Here is a 16,912-nt window from a genome sequence, read left to right as displayed (position 1 = left end):
GCGTCGTTACCCTAAGGGGCGACGTAAGGGCGAATAGCGTAGTAGAGGCGGCGGCGGCGGCGGTAGGAGCGGTGGTAGCGGCGCGGGTAGGAGCGGCGGTAGCGGCGGAGTTATCGTCGACCGCGGCTAGTATAACGTCGACGAACGACTCTATACGCTCTAAGAAGGAGGAGGTAAGAGAGGGAGAAGTAGATATATCTATCGCGAAAGTTAGCTTAATAGAATACGGCCTCCCGCTTAATAAGGTATAGAACTTACTAGTTAGAGTTATTATTATTATTAAGGCTATTATTACTACTATTACTACTACTATAAGTATATATTAATAGAGCGGCCTATATAGCTAGGAATAGACTAACGCCCTAAGTAGAGTAGAACTTACCTATTAATACTATTACTATAGTTAAAGAAGGGAGAGAAGGAAGGGAAGAGGGAAGGGGGGGATATTACTTTATATACCCCTTAGTAAAGGATACTACCTAAGGTAGAAGGGATAGGTAACCTAAGACTTACGTAGGTCTAGACTAGCCGCTAGCTACTTAAGGGCGTATATAATAGGTTGCGCTATTATTTAAACGGCTAGCTAGCCGATAAGTATAAAGCTAGGTTCTAGCTACCTAAGCTAATAGGCATAGGGATAATAAGGCTAGTAGGGCCGGCTTAATTAACGGGAAAGGGTAGGGAAGAGCTAGTAGTATAGGCCTAATTATATAGGAGCCGTTAATAGGGCAGCCCTATACCGCGCTTAAGGGAGGGTATTATATAAGAGTCTTTAACTATTATAGGTAATAGGCTTAGGCTATAGCCTAAGCTATATAGTTATATATAAAGGGCCGGATCCTATATATATAAAGGCGGGCTAGCTATATATAGAAGAGCTCTATATAGCTTATTAATATTATCTTATAAACGGCACCTATATATATACCTTTACCTACTCTATAGTAAATAGTTCTTAAAGCGATTAAAGAAAACCCTTATAATAATATAATAAAGGGATCCTAAAATATAAAAATAAGTTAAATTTATAAAACTAAATTACCCTTATCTTAAAGGAGTCTCTTAAAACTAAATTAAAAAGAACGGTAAATAATTCTAAGAAGATATATAAAATAAAAATCGATAATAACGATAGGTAGTCTATAAATAATATAATAAAGAAGATATAGATATAACCCTTATACCTATAAAACTTAGATAATAACTTAAGGAGGAATAATAAAGTATCGATAATATAAGCTCTAAAAAATAAGAAATACCTAGAGAAATAAAAGATAAAAATAAACTTATACTACCCCCCTTACTACTAAGGGAGAATACTATAATTAAAGAATATACTTTATACTTTAAAGAAATTAAAGAAATACTTAAAATTAGAACCTAATAAATACCTTAAATTCTTATAGAAAACTAATAAGCTATATTAATTCGATATTAACTAGTACTATATAAAGGAAACTATACTATAGCTATTACTATAGTTAATACCTTTATAGCTTTATAATAAGAATAGTAACTATAAGGAGAATTTAAAGATAATCTATAAATACTACTTACTTATAAGTACTATAAGTATATTTTATAGATATTATACGTTTACCTAGATTATATAATATACTTCTAGATAAAGGTATAATATAATGCCTTCTTAGTTAGGTATAAAAGATAAGTACTTTTAAAACCCTACTTAAGTATAGAACTAAACTACTAGAAAATCGATTAATACTACCTAAACGACTAAGTTATATTATTAAAACCTAATTATAGTATACTACTTAAATACCGTAATAATTATAGTTTATTAATAAGATATCTTTTAGAAATATATAAAATTTATAATTACGTTAAAATAAAAGAATAGTATAGCGCTACTTACTTTAAAGTATCTAAACTATTAATCTTTTAAAGACTTATATAACGAATTAAATATAAAAAAGAAGATTATAATAAATATATATACCTAAACTATAAAGTTTATAAATATAAAAAAGTATAAGTATAGTATAAATAATATAACGGTATACTAAAAGATTATTAGTAATATATATAAAGGCTATAAGCTATATTTAACTAAGGAAAAATTAATATAGAGATACTATATAGAAAATAAAAAGATACTAAACGAAAACTTAACCTTTAGTATAAAAATAAATAGAATTATAAAGTATAGTATATAATTAACTATAAAGTAATATAATATAAACGATATAGTATTAAGAAATAAGAAATCTTTAATTAGCTATAAGAAATTAGTCTCTTAAGCTTTAATATAATACTACGCGATAAAAATATAAAGAAACGATATTAATAATAAATCGAAGAAGAATACCTAAATAAAATAAATAAGGACTAAGTAAAAAACAAGGTATACTATCTATAAAAGGGTTATAGACTAGCACGATATAATAAGATTTAAGGACCTTATATATAGTAATAGTAAGCTATAATAACTAAATAGTATTAGATATTTAAATCGCGGGATATTATATATATATACTTTTAGACTATAGCGTAATAAGTAATTATATTTTACTTAAAGTCGTTAATTATTACCGACTTATATAAAGATATAAGAAAGATCTATATAAACTTATAAATATTAAAAGAGAGGCCTTTAACTATAATAATAGAATTATTAATATAGAGATTAATTACCTTAATATTAATATCTAGGGCTATAATAAATAAGTTAACTTTAATATTATAAATATTAAAAAATACGACCTTATATTAAGACTTTTATAGCTATAGAAGAGTAACCTATTAATTAACTAGAAAACTAGCTAGCTACGTTAAAATATAGATAAAAGTTTCTAGGACTAGTAGATTTAAAAGAAAGTAAGATTTTATAATAATTTAGCTACTAAATAAGATAAAAGGGATAACTATTTAAGTAAATTATTATAGGCTTTAGTAATATAAACGAAAATAGTAACTAAACTAGTAGATATAATAAAATCGATTAATAAGACCTATATACTAACTAATATAGCTATATAACCTAGTATCTAATATAAATAAAATAAAGGATATAATATAAAGATTTAAAGAGTTATTACTACTTTAAGGAAAGACCTTAAATAAATTAATAAAGAGCTTAAGTTAAAAGAAACTAGCTCTTAAAAGAAAGAATAAAGCCTATAAGATAGAATAAAGAATATCCCCTAGGAATATTAGAAATATAATAAACTCTTTAAGGAAGAACTTAAGATAGGGTTACTTAAATATAGCTAATAAGACTATAAAATTTATCTTAAGGATAGAATAACGCTAACGTTCTATAAGATCTATAACTTAAACGAAAAGTAACTATAAACGCTATATAACGACCTTAATAAGAATCTATAAAAGGGATATATATAAACGTTAATATCTAAAGTAGGCTACCTAGTTATATTTATTCTAAAAAAAACGGTAAGCTATAACTAGTTATTAACTATATACGCTTAAACGATATAATAATAAAAGACCGAATACTATTACCGCTTATATTAAAACTATAAGATCGATTATATAGTAAAAAATAGTTTATAGCCCTTAACCTTAAAGGCGCTTATAACTTAATATATATAAAAAAAGGATATAAATAAATAATAGCTTTTAAAACGAAATTTAAACTATTTAAATATCTAGTAATACTATTTAAACTTATAAATATACTAGCTACCTTTTAATAGATAATTAATAATATCCTATATAAATACTTAGATATCTTTATAGTAGTATACTTAGATAATATCTTAATCTTCTTAAATACCTTAAAGGAATATAAGGAATACGTTTATAAGGTACTCTATATACTTTAAAATATAAAGTTATTAGTTAAACTAAAGAAAAGTAAGTTTTATATATAGGAAGTAAACTTCCTTAGATATATAATCTTACTAAGAGAGATATAAATATAATAAGATAAAATTAACTTAGTTAAAGAATAGCTAACGCTAAAGAACATTAAAGATATATAAAGTTTCCTAGGATTTATAAATTACTATTAACGATTTATTAAAGATTTTAAAAAGATTATAGCACTACTATATAACTTAATAAAAAAGGAAAAAGAATTTATATAGGATAATAAAGCTAACGAAGCTTTCGAATATATTAAAACTATAATTATATAAGAACTAGTCTTAACTACCTTTAATTTAAAATAATAAATCGAACTTAAAACTAATATATTAGACTTTACTCTAAGAGTATAAATTAGATAAAAGGATAATAAAGAAAGACTATAACTAATTATATTCTACTTAAAGAAGCTATATAGCGTAGAACTTAATTACTTTATTTACGATAAAGAATTCCTTATAATTATTTAAGCTTTTAAGGAATTTTAATACTACCTTCTTAAAAGTAAGTATAAAGTTAAGGTTTATATAGATTATAAGAATATCTTATACTTTATAATAATATAATAGTTAAACGGACGATAGATTTAATAGGCCGAATATTTATTAGAATTTAACTATAGAATAATCTATAGAAAAGGAATAGAAAACGGTCGAGCTAATACTCTTAGTCGATAAAGTAACTATAATATAAGAGTACCTATAGTAAAAGAATAGCTCTTAGAAATTAACGAAAATAGAAACTACTAGTAATAATAGCTAAATATAATATTTAAAGTATAACTTAATAACTTAATATATTAAAAGATCCTAAAATAGATAAAAGAATATAAAGTATTAAAGGGATATAATATAGAATATTCGGAAGTTTTATTATATAAAAATAAAATCTAGATACTACTAGCGTTATAAGATAAAGTTATATAAGATATATATAAATATCTAATATATAGATACTAAGGAATCTAAAGAATAATAAAATAGATTAAACGATAATATAACTTCTTATAGCTTAAGGAAGTAATATAATAAGTTATTAAAAAATATAAACTTTATATATAAAGTAAAGCTAAATAATATAAGCTATATAGAGAATTATAACTGCTACTAGTACTAAAGAAACTATAGGATTTAATAGCTTTTAATTATATTATAAAGTAACTATAATTAAAAGAACCTATAACTAACGTTAAGTATAATAGTATATTCGTTATTACCGACCGGTTAACGAAGTATAGATACTTCTTACTATATAAAGAAGTAAGTAATATAAAAGAGCTAGTATATATATTCCTATAAATAATTATTAGTAATTACGGACTACTAAATAAGATTATCTTTAATAAAATAAGTATATTTATAGCTAAATTCTAGTAAGCTCTTCTAGTATAATTAAGGACGAAATATAAGCTTAGTATAGCTTATTACTTATAAATAGATAGATAAATAAAATAACTTAACTAAACGCTTAAATAATATTTACGATACTATATTAGCTATAAATAAAATAATTAAGTTAAATAGCTACTAATAGCGTAACTAGCTTATAATAGCTTAGTTATAGAAATAACTAAGCTCTTACTAATATATACTAATTACGGATATAACTTAGAAGTATTTAAGGTTACTTAATAAGGACTATAAGTAGAACGAGTAATATTATAAGTAGATTAGCTATAAAAATTATATAAAGAAATATAATAAGAACTTTAATTTATTAGAAAACGAATATCTACTTATTATAATCGGAAAAGATTATAGGGACTAATCTTTTAAGAGGGAGATATAGTCTACCTTATATAATAAAATATTAAAATAAAATAACTAAGTAATAAATTAAATTTTAAGAAACTTAAACCGTTTAAGGTTAAGAAAGTAATTTTAAAATTTAACTACGAACTTTCGCTACTAATAATAATACGGATATACCTAATATTTTATATCTTATTATTAAAACTAGTACTATAAAACGCTAAACTATAAGATAAAATCGAAGTTAATAATAATTAGGAATATAAAGCTAAATAAATACTAAATATAAGAAAATAAGGTTAGTAATAGGAATACCTTATTAAGTAGAAGGGATATAAACTAAAAGAAAATACTTAGGAACTACTTAAGTACTTAACCTACTATAGTTCTTTATTTTAATAGTTTTACTAGTAAAATCTACCCTAGGTATTATAAAATTACTTAACGAACTAATAGCATTCTAATTAATTATATTAAACCTACCTATAAACTAAATATCGACTACCGCTTTAAATTCTTAGCGCTTAGCCTTATTAAGATTATTTAAGGAATAAAGGCCTTAATAGACTATCTCTATACCCTTTATCTTTAGCTAGCGCTTTTAATAGCGAAGCTACGCTAAATAGGCTAAGGCTTCGTTTAAGTTAGCTTAAGCTTTTAATATTTACTCCTTAGTAATTTCTTCTTTTTTATTTAATCGATCGGACTCTAAATTTATTTAGGATACTAGGAAATACGTTAGCTATAAATAATAAGTAGGATAATAAAAGTTACCTATAAGAGCTAATCGCTACGCCTAACGTTATCGCGTATACTATATACGTTAATTAACGTTATCGCTTATATTTAATAGGCGGCTATATCTTTTTCGTAATAGTTATAAGCCTAGGCGGAGGGGTTACCCCTCTAAGAACTTCCCGGTAACTACGTACGCACTTCTAGCTAGCTTAGCGCGTATTACCTAAAGTCCCGTAGTTCGAGTCCTACTAGCGTAATTAAGCGCGGTTTTAGTATAGGGCCTGCCTATATAAAAATTCCCGCTATAGTCTAGGATATCTAGGTATCTTAGGACGAATTAACCTAATATCCCTAAGGGGGTATATTGCGTATACTATATATATTAATTAACGCTATCGCTTATATCTAATAGGCGGCTATATCTTTTTCGTAATAAACGTATTATAGGAACGACCCCGCTATATATATTTAGTATACTTAGAAGATTTCTCTAGTATTTTATAATAAAAGCCGCGTAATAAATAAAAAGAATATAGTATAACGTTAAAACTAAGATAATTAATAGACTTAGCTAAACGAATATACTTAAGGGTCTTATAAGAACGATCCTTTAATACGCGACTAGATATACTATTAGTAGTATATCCTAAGGGATGGAAAGGACGAATAAGGAATATATATACGCGCGATAAAGGTATATTTATATATAGCGGCTAAGATAGTAGTAGGTCTTATAAATAAGACTAAAAGGAAGGGAGATATTATATTATAACTATAGTTAGCGGGCTATAGAAAAGCTAGCTAAGTTTATATAATAAGGCGGCTTAGAATAATAGTTAGGATAAGAAGTTACTTAGCCTTAGCTTACCTAAAGCATACGTAAGCTAAGTAAGCCTTATATAAATAGATTACTACTTAAGAGTATAGCTTATAAGTAAGCTATAGTAAGCTATAAAAGGGATTATAGCTAAGACCGTAATTTAAGGATAGTCTTTATAAGTATATATAGCTACTTACTTTTACTTATTTAAATAGATAGCTCTTTAGCTTTTAATATATATCTTTATTACGATTCTATCTTTAATTTTAATTACTTACTTATAGTCTATAGTATATAACCTCTAACTTATTACTAACGTAATATATATATTATTACTTAGACTACGCCTTATTATATCTATTAATATAAACCCCTCGATAGGTTTATCTCTTAGGAATAATACCGGTTATTATACTACTATAGTAGGACTTTAATAATCTATTAACTATAGAAGCGGACTATAGTAGCTACGTACTTAAGGGAACCCTATCCTAAGAAGTAAAAGGGTAGAGGAGGCTAGTAGTATTTTACTTATATAAGCTTACTATAGTAAAAAGGAACTACCTAATCTACGATAAGGAGATATTAGTAATTATTAGCTACCTTAAGTAATAGTAAGCGGAGCTCTATAGATACGAGAGCTTTAAGATCCTTATAGACTATAAGAACCTTAAATACTTTATAACTTAATAGTATCTCTTAGAGCGGTAGGCGCGCTAGGCAGAGTATCTCTCGCGCTTTTAGTTCTATATTAAGTATAGACTAGGTAAGGAGGCTATAGTCTTAGACGCCCTCTTATAGAGAGAGTAGGACCGGCCTACCTTTATAGACCTTAATATACGAGATATATAGATAATCCTAGATAAGGCGCTTTAGACTTACCTTAGCGCTACTTTATTAAGGGCGGAGGGTAACCCCCTAAGAGCGGCCGGGGTCCCGGCCCCCCTTAAAGGTACGCCCGACGTCCCTTAGCGTATCTTTTAAGACGAGGAGCTCTAACGCTTATAAGAATAGCTAGCGGTATAAGATAGTACGTATATAAGCGTACGCTACGCTATAAAGGTAGGGGCGCGCTTACTTAACCGTAGCCTTAGGTTAAAAGTCTAAGTAGGCGACTACTATATCGACCCCTATAGCTACCTTCGCTATAAAGGTAGGCTATAGGTCTTAAGCGCGCCGGCGATAACGGAGGCCGTAGCTAGGGCGGCCCCCCTAAAAGTTAAGGAGCGGGATAGGTTAAGAGGGCGGATCGTATAAATAATCTATAACTTAAGCGTAATCGGCTATCTTAGCCGCGAGGGTACGCTAGTAGCGATTAGCCGGGACTTTTACTAGCCGCTTATAGTACTATATATCCGTTATTTCCTCTATAACTATAATATCTACGGCCGCTTAAAGATCTAGCGAGCGCTTAAGAGGGGGCTATTAAAGTTACTATCGGTCCTTAACCGGTTTTATATATATATATAGATAGACTTTATTATAGGCCTCCCCTTTATAGCGGGCGGTAACTATAATCTTTAGGTAATTAAGGACTATTTAAGTAAGGAAGTAGTACTAGAGCCAATACTATCTATAAAAGCGGAGGCCTATACTAAGCGCTTCCTTTAATACTACGCCCGCTTCTATTAATAGCTAGCTTTAATTACTAGTAATAAGGGTACTAATTAAACCGGCCGCTTTTAGTAGTACCTTTATAAGCTACTCTAAGTTACCTAGTTACTAAGTATAGCTTACTACTTATAGACTAATAAAAGGCCTAAACGCTTTAACTAAGAAGTCTAAGCTTACCTTTAAAGGGTAATAGCCTATAACTAAGCGGACTAAGATAAGTAGCTTCCTATAGCCTAGATAGCGCTTAATAATAGGTTAAACTTATCTATTAGTATATCCCCCTTCCTCGCGCTATATAGGTTTAAACCGCTATTAGTATAGCCTATTACTATAAATATAAGTATAAAGCGCTACTTAGCTAGCTCCTTAGAGGGTAGGGCGTCTGCCTTTATATAGAAGCTATAATAAGTTATAGAATTCTATTAATCCTTAATAGCGTCTACCGCCTAGGACTAAGAGCGGTAGGCTAATAAGTCGCGGGATCTTATAGATAGGTTCGTAGCGGGGGATAAGGTCTAGCTAGACCTCTATAACTATAGGTCGATAAAGCTAAAGAAAAACCTCGACTAGCTATACGCTAAGTATATAGTAAAGAGGGTGCTAAGTCTATAGACTATAAAGCTAGAGGGGCTGCCCTTTAGTATTTATAGTATAATTAACGTTAACCTCCTTCGTTACGCTACTATAAACCCCTTACTAAGCTAAGAAATAGCGGATCCCTAACTAGCCGCTATCTTTATTAAGGGGGAGGAGGAGTTCTTAGTAAAAGAGTTATAAGCGGCCTATTAAAAGAATATAGGCCGCGGTAAGAGGCATAAAGTCTTTATTAAGTAGTATAGCTACTAGGACTTAACGTAAGAGCTAGCTTTTAAGTTTAAGGGCGCGGTAGCTTTAAATAAGTTCGAGGCCCTTTATAGGCTAGTAAAGGGAAACGATAGCCTAGCAAGAGAAGCTACCCCCTTAGTAGCAAAGTAGCTAGTACCCTAAGATATAAGGGAGACTACGCCCTGCCCCTAAGAAAGCAGTAGGGCACCGGGCCCGCGGCGGTCGCTACGCTAGTATAAGCTATAGGTATATATTACGGATACCGCGACTACGGATAATAGGCAAGGCGTACTTAGGTCGGCGGTAGTATAAATAAATCGTATTAGCCCTTATAGGCGCGCTCGAGGGCGTATAGACTAGGCCTAGTAGGCCCTCTTTTTTAGTAAGGTCTCGACTACTAAATAGTAGTCCTTATCCTCCTCCTTATCCTCCTCCTCGTCCTCCTCGTTAGTATAAGGCGCGGCCCTAGCCTCGAGGGCACGGATCCGGCCCTCTAGGCTACCTAGCTAAGCGGTAACGGCGGCGGTGCTAGTAGTAGTAGAGGCGGCGGCGGCAGAGGTAGCGGGGGCGGCTAGGGCGGCGGCGACGGTGCCCCTAAGAGAGAGAGTGTTAGCGCCGTAGAGAGTACGGGAAAGGGAGCTTACGTACTTAGGCACGAGGGCGGCGCGCTCGAGGAACTATAAGTTATAGTAGGCGGCGGCGGCAGCGGTTAAAGCGCGCTTAGCCTTATTCTAGTCCTTGCCCGGCTCCGCGGCGCTCTAAGCCGCGGTAGTATAAGTAAGGACGGGCGGCGTAACCTTATAGGCGCGGCTAGCCCGGGCGCATAGGAAGCAGCTGCCTTAAGGGCGGCCGGCCGAGTCGGCGTAAGGGAGGGACTATAAAGCATACCGTACGTAGGGGGAATCAGGGGTAGCGCCCTAGGCTAAGGCGCGCTTATACTAGTATAGGGAGTTAGTAATACCCGCGAGAATAGGGGCAGAGGGGCTTACGGAGGAGGGCGGCGAGGACCCGCGCTTATTATTATCGTCGTTATCGCGGCGGCTAGTAGCGGAGAGCGTAGCGGGGGCGGCGGCGGCGCGGGCAGCGAAGTTAACGGCCGAGAAGCCGGGTAGCGGGTAGCGCGGAGCGGCGGCAGGCGCGACTAGGGCGGCGGGGGTAGTAGGTAGGGTAGCGGGCGAGGTAAGGGCGCGATCGATAAAGATATTAATCTTAGTAGAGAAGTAGGATAAGGTAGGGGAAGATATATTAAATTATTTAAATAACTAGCGGGAGTATAGGTTAGCTTATATATAGGTAGTAGCGTATAGCTAGGCGCTAAGAGACTTATAGTTATAGTTATAGCTACTACTATTATAAGAATATACCCTTATATTCTTATTTTACTATTATAAAGAAATAATAGGTATAGGGAGGCTCTATAAAATAAGCTAGTAAAAGGAGGTTCTATAATATAGTTTAAGGGAATAACCCTTAAAGATAAAGACCTCTATTAAATATCTATACCTTCCTTTAAAAAAAGCGGGTTAAGATAAGCCTATCCTTATAAATAAAAATATATATAAAATACATAAGTTAATTATAAGTAGAACGGATACCCTATTACCTATTTTAGCTTAGTGGTTCTAAAGATATCCGCGATACGAGAATAGGTAGGGCATAGAATATTCTAGTTAAATCTACTACTTATACTAGAACCTATAGTCTTACGTTAACTATTACGCTATAATTAAACTACCTAGGTACTAAGTTAGGAAGATATACTATAGATAGAGCTTTTTAAGTACTATAGAATATACTAAAAAGCTAACTAATTAGTTTACTAATAAGTAAGTAATAGTCTATAAAAGACAAAGGATTTCCCTAGGAGTAGTAGATAGAATAAGTAAGTTTATAAGCATCCTTTATAACGCTATTCTTTTAATATATTATTTAGCCCCTTATATACTTATTATAAATTCCGGACGAAATCCTACCCTATACTCCTTCGACCGATCTTTCCGCTTACGTTATCGATTACCCGATTCTACGCTTATTACTTATACCTTCTTATAGGTTATAAGCCTAGCTTCTCTATAAGTTAAGTAATAACTTTAAAATTCTAATACTAACTATACGACCTCGAATTATCTAAAATAGGCTCTAGGGATAAGTTCGAATTTACTAAACTTAAGGGTAGTTCTAACTATACTTTCTAGGCTATTTAAATATAGGCTCTTTTAGTTAGGGAGAAGCTTTCTATTACTATATAGTAAGAAAATTACTTAAAAATAAAAGAAGCACTTACTTTAATTTTTCTTTATATTAAAGATAGTCCTTTAACTTAAATAAAGTATATAATAAATACTAAAGAGGCATAGGATAGGTTAAAAAACCTATATAACCCTATTTCCTTTACTTCGAATTACCTACTTATAAAGGAGCTTTTTAATACTTTAGTAAGGGATTTCGAATCCCTAGAAAGCTACCTAAATAAGGTAAAAGAGGTATTTAAGGAGCTAAAAGCATAGAATATTATAATTCCGGAAGTAGTTATTATAGCTTAGATTTTAAATAGCCTTTCGGGCTTGTTTTCTAGCTATATAACTAATATAACGTAAGCTCTTCGAAATAACTTAGAGGCTTTTAATCTAGAGTCTCTCTTTAGTAGTCTTATAGACGAATCTAAGAAAACTAAGTCTCTAGAAAATCCCCTTAAGCAAGCTTTCTTTACTAAGAAGCCCTAGAAAAAGATAAATATTATATTATAATATACTTACTATAAGAAGAAAGGGTATCTAGTTAAAGATTACTACTATCTTTACCCGGAAAAGGCCCTTAAAGGCTTTTCTAAAAATTTAAAAAATTAAAATAAAGGAATACCTTCTAAGAGGCCTAGAAAACCTTCTATAAAAGTAAATCCTATTAAATTAGACTCTTACGTTAATAAGAAGACGAAAAGGCCCTCTTCTCTATATATATTAGAAGCAGAAAAAATAGAAATCGATAATTAAACGGATAAAGAACCGGAAATCGATTTTTCTATTCCTCCTCCTACCCTTAGAGGTTATAAAAGCTCCGAAGAAGAAGCAAAGGTATATATCTCTTTAAATATCCTTAAAAAAGCCGTATTTAATAATAGGCAAATAGGACCTTTAAACTCCTCTTAAATTAAAGACCTTATATATAAGGTAAAAGAGAAGGAAATCCCTTATACTACCTTAGAGAATAGAAATTTCTATAATTTTATATATAATACTAGTACTACTAAGTATATAGTATCGGAAAAGAAATTCCTTATTAATTTTCGAACTATCTCTACTAAGGTTAATTAGGGAAAGCCATCCTATATAGTTATTAAAGGCTATAGAGATCTTCTTTTTAGATTTCCGAATAATAAAAGGCTATTTATCTTAAGAAACTGCCTTTTTATACCCGAATTAAGGGTAAATATTATAAGCTAATCGTATTTTAAAAATACTTATGCCTTTATTAATAGCAAGGAAATTTTCCTACTAGATAACTAGGCTAATATTATATTTAAAGGAAAATAGTAAGATAACCTTTATATCTTCTCTTTAGAAATTCCTTTCTTAAAGAAGAAGACATTCCTATATAATATTAATAATATAAGGAATATTATAAAGGACCTTAACTTTTATTTATAGTATTTAAGGCTAGGATATATAAGTCTTAAAGCCTTACTAGAAACCTTTAAAAGATATAATAAAGATATAACTATCCTTAAGAAGGATATTATAAAAATTAAAGAATACGAGGCTTATATTAAAGTAAAGGCAACTAATAAGAGGAATAAATCCCTATTTAATAAAGTATATAATTACCTTAATAGAGTTACTATTAATATTTAGGGACCTATAAAGACCCCTACCTATAATAAATACACCTCCTTTATATCATTTTTAGATATAGGGATAAGATATTTAGAAATATCTTTAATAAAATCTAAGGCAGAAGCCCTAGATAAATTCTTAGAATATAAAGCCTTAGTTAAAAATAACCGGGATAATATTACTATAAAGGAAGTCTTTTCGGATAACGTAAAAGAATTCCTATATAAAGTAAAACCCTACTACTTAAGAAAGGGAATTAAATATTATACTAGCCCTCCTAGGACTCTTAAATTAAACGGAGTAATAGAGAGGATTAATAGGACTATTTTAAATAAAGTCCGAGCTATTTTATTTACGGCAAAACTACCTAAATATCTATAGGGAGAAGCTATTCTAATAGCAGCCTATTTATATAATAGGACCCCTTACTTACGAATAGGCTTCTAAACTCCTATAGAGAAGAAGGAAAATAAATCTCTAGCCTTAAAAGACTTAGAGAAAGTTAAGACCTTCGGAAGTACTATTTATTATAAAAATAAAGACCCCTTAGATAAGCTAGAGATAAGAGCTTATAAGGGTATTATTATAGGCTATACTAAAGATACTTATAAAATATATAACTTTTCGAAAAGAAAGGTAATAATTTCTAGAGATATTATTATCCTAGAAAATAAATTTATAGAAAATTAAAAAGAAGAAGACCTTAAGGACTTCGACTTTAATACCTTACCTTCTATAAATAAGGTCCTAGATAATTATTTATAAAGGGAACCTATATATAAAGAAGGTAATAACTCTTTTTTAGATAAAGAGGAAAATAACCCTCTTATAGAAAAGGAAGATAACCCTCTTATAGAGAAGGAAGATAACCCTCTTATAGAGAAGGAAGATAACCCTCTTATAGAGAAGGACGATAACCCTTTTATAAAAAAGGGAAATAATCCTCTTTTAGAAAAACGGATTTTATAAAGACTATATCGCATACCCTAAAATAAACACTATATTAAATAGTAAAAGTAAAGAGATTATTCTATCTTTACTAGAAAATAAGGATCCTATAGAGCCTAAAACATTTAAATAGGCTATAAATAGCTTAGAAGCTATAGAATAGAAAAGAGCTATGTTTCTAGAAATAAAAGAGCTCTTAAACTAAAATACCTAGGAATTAAAGCCTCTTCTTAGCGATAGGGAGGCCCTAGGCGGCCGTTAGGTCTATAAAATAAAGGATAATAATAATATTATTATTAAATATAAAGCCCGCTACGTAGTATAAGGATTTAATTAGGTCTATAGCCTAGATTATTTAGAAACCTTTTCTACGATAGTAAGACTTAAATCTATTAGAATGCTACTTATAATAGCTATTTCTAATAATTATACTCTACTATAATACGATATAAAAAATGCCTTTATATATACCGAAATAAATACGGATATTTATATAAAAATCCCTATAGGCTATAAAGAGCTAATACTTAAAGACTGGTTTAATAAAAACTAGTATAAGTATAATATTAGCTATTTATAGTTTCTAGAGCTATATAAAAAGAAAAGACTAGTAGTAAAACTAAAGAAAGTATTATACGGCCTTAAATAAAGCCTAAAGCTCTAGTATAACTATCTTAGCTCTATATTAGCTAAGATAGGATTTTCGGCCCTTCTTATAGATAAAGGGGTATTTATAAATACGTAATATAAAATTGCGATAGTAATCTACGTAGATAACCTCCTAATAATAGGGCCTAATAGAGGTATAATAAATAGTCTGCTTAAAAAAGTAGTAGATTATATAAAGGTTTAGCCTTTAGGCGAACTAAAAGACTTCTTAGGAATATATATAATTATAAACTAAAGTAAAAAGGAGATATTTATATCCTAGGAAAAATATACTCGTAATAAAATACGAGAATATAATAAAGAAGACTTAGGGACTTCTAATACACTTACTATAGTAGGAGTAAAGCTTAAAAAGGCTACTATAACGCCTTCGTAAAAAGAAATCCTTATTTACTAAAAGGGAATATAGGCTCTATTATATCTAGCTATAATAAGTAGGCTAGATATTTTATATACTATTATTTCCTATGCTAGATTTGCTTTTAAACTAGATAATACGTATTTTAAAGCGTTAAATACTATCTAGAAATATTTAAATAAATATCCTAACCTAGGGATAATTTATTATTATAATATCCCTTATACTTATAATTTTATAAAAGGTTATTCCGACGCTAGCTAGGCGTCTAACCTTATAGATAGAAAATCCGTTTCTGGATACTATTTCTATATTTATAAAAATATTATAAGTTAGGCCTGCTAGAAGTAAAAATCTATAGCCTTATTAACCTACGAAGCTAAATTTATTGCCCTTAGGGAGGCTAATAAAGAAGCTTTATATATAAATCGGCTATTTTATACGATAAATAATAGCTTGTCTATTAGAATTCTTAATACTATACCTCCTATCTTAACGGATAACGAGGTAGCTATTAAATTAGCTAAAAATCCGGAATTTTATAAAAAGACAAAGTATATAGACATTGCTTACTTCTATACCTAAGAAAATATTAGGGAAAAGAAGATTCGGATTTTCTATATTAAATCCGAAGATAATATTGCCGATATATTTACTAAGGAACTAAGAAGAGAAAAATTCTTTAAGTTCTAAGAGCTTCTTTCCCTTAGGGAATTAAAAGAGCCTTAAAAAAGAAAAGCTTATATCCCTTTAATAGAGGTTTTTTAGCTATCTTTCGCTTTCTTAGCTTTTCCTTTATATATAATTAATAGGTTTTTTCCTTTAAAAAGGTTTCCTATTAGTAAAAAACAACTTATAAAAATAGGGGTTTTCCTTATTAAAGGTTTCCTATAATAACTCTATAAGGCTTTTTCCTTATAAAGGTTTACCTAAAAAGAGGAGAAAAAATTATAATAATAACTAGGATTTTTCCTACTAAGGTTTTTCCTAGAAAGGGTTTTAAAATTTTCCCTTATATTCCTATTATATACCTTATTCTTAATAAGAATAATTCTACTATAAAAGAAATAACTAGTAAAGAGCACTATTTACCTAGTACTTTTTAAGGGAGGCTATAAGAATATACCTTTATATTCCTATTTTACTATTATAAAGAAATAATAGGTATAGGGAGGCTCTATAAAATAAGCTAGTAAAAAGAGGTTCTATAATATAGTCTAAGGGAATAACCCTTAAAGACAAAGACCTCTACTAGATATCTATACCTTCCTTTAAGAAAAGCGGGTTAGGATAAGCCTATCCTTATAAATAAAAATATATATAAAATGCAAAAGTTATTTATAAGTAGAACGGATACCCTATTGCCTATTTTAGCCTAGTAGTTCCGAAGATATCCGCGATACGAGAATAGATAGGGCATAGAACATTCTAGTTAAATCTACTACTTATACTAGAACCTATAGTCTTACGTTAACTATCACGCTATAATTAGACCACCTACTAAGTTAGG

The sequence above is a fragment of the Hirsutella rhossiliensis genome (genome assembly GCF_020360975.1).
Source record: "Hirsutella rhossiliensis strain HR02 chromosome Unknown scaffold00002, whole genome shotgun sequence".
NCBI classification, from domain to species: Eukaryota; Fungi; Ascomycota; class Sordariomycetes; order Hypocreales; family Ophiocordycipitaceae; genus Hirsutella; species Hirsutella rhossiliensis.
This window is presented reverse-complemented; position numbering follows the sequence as displayed.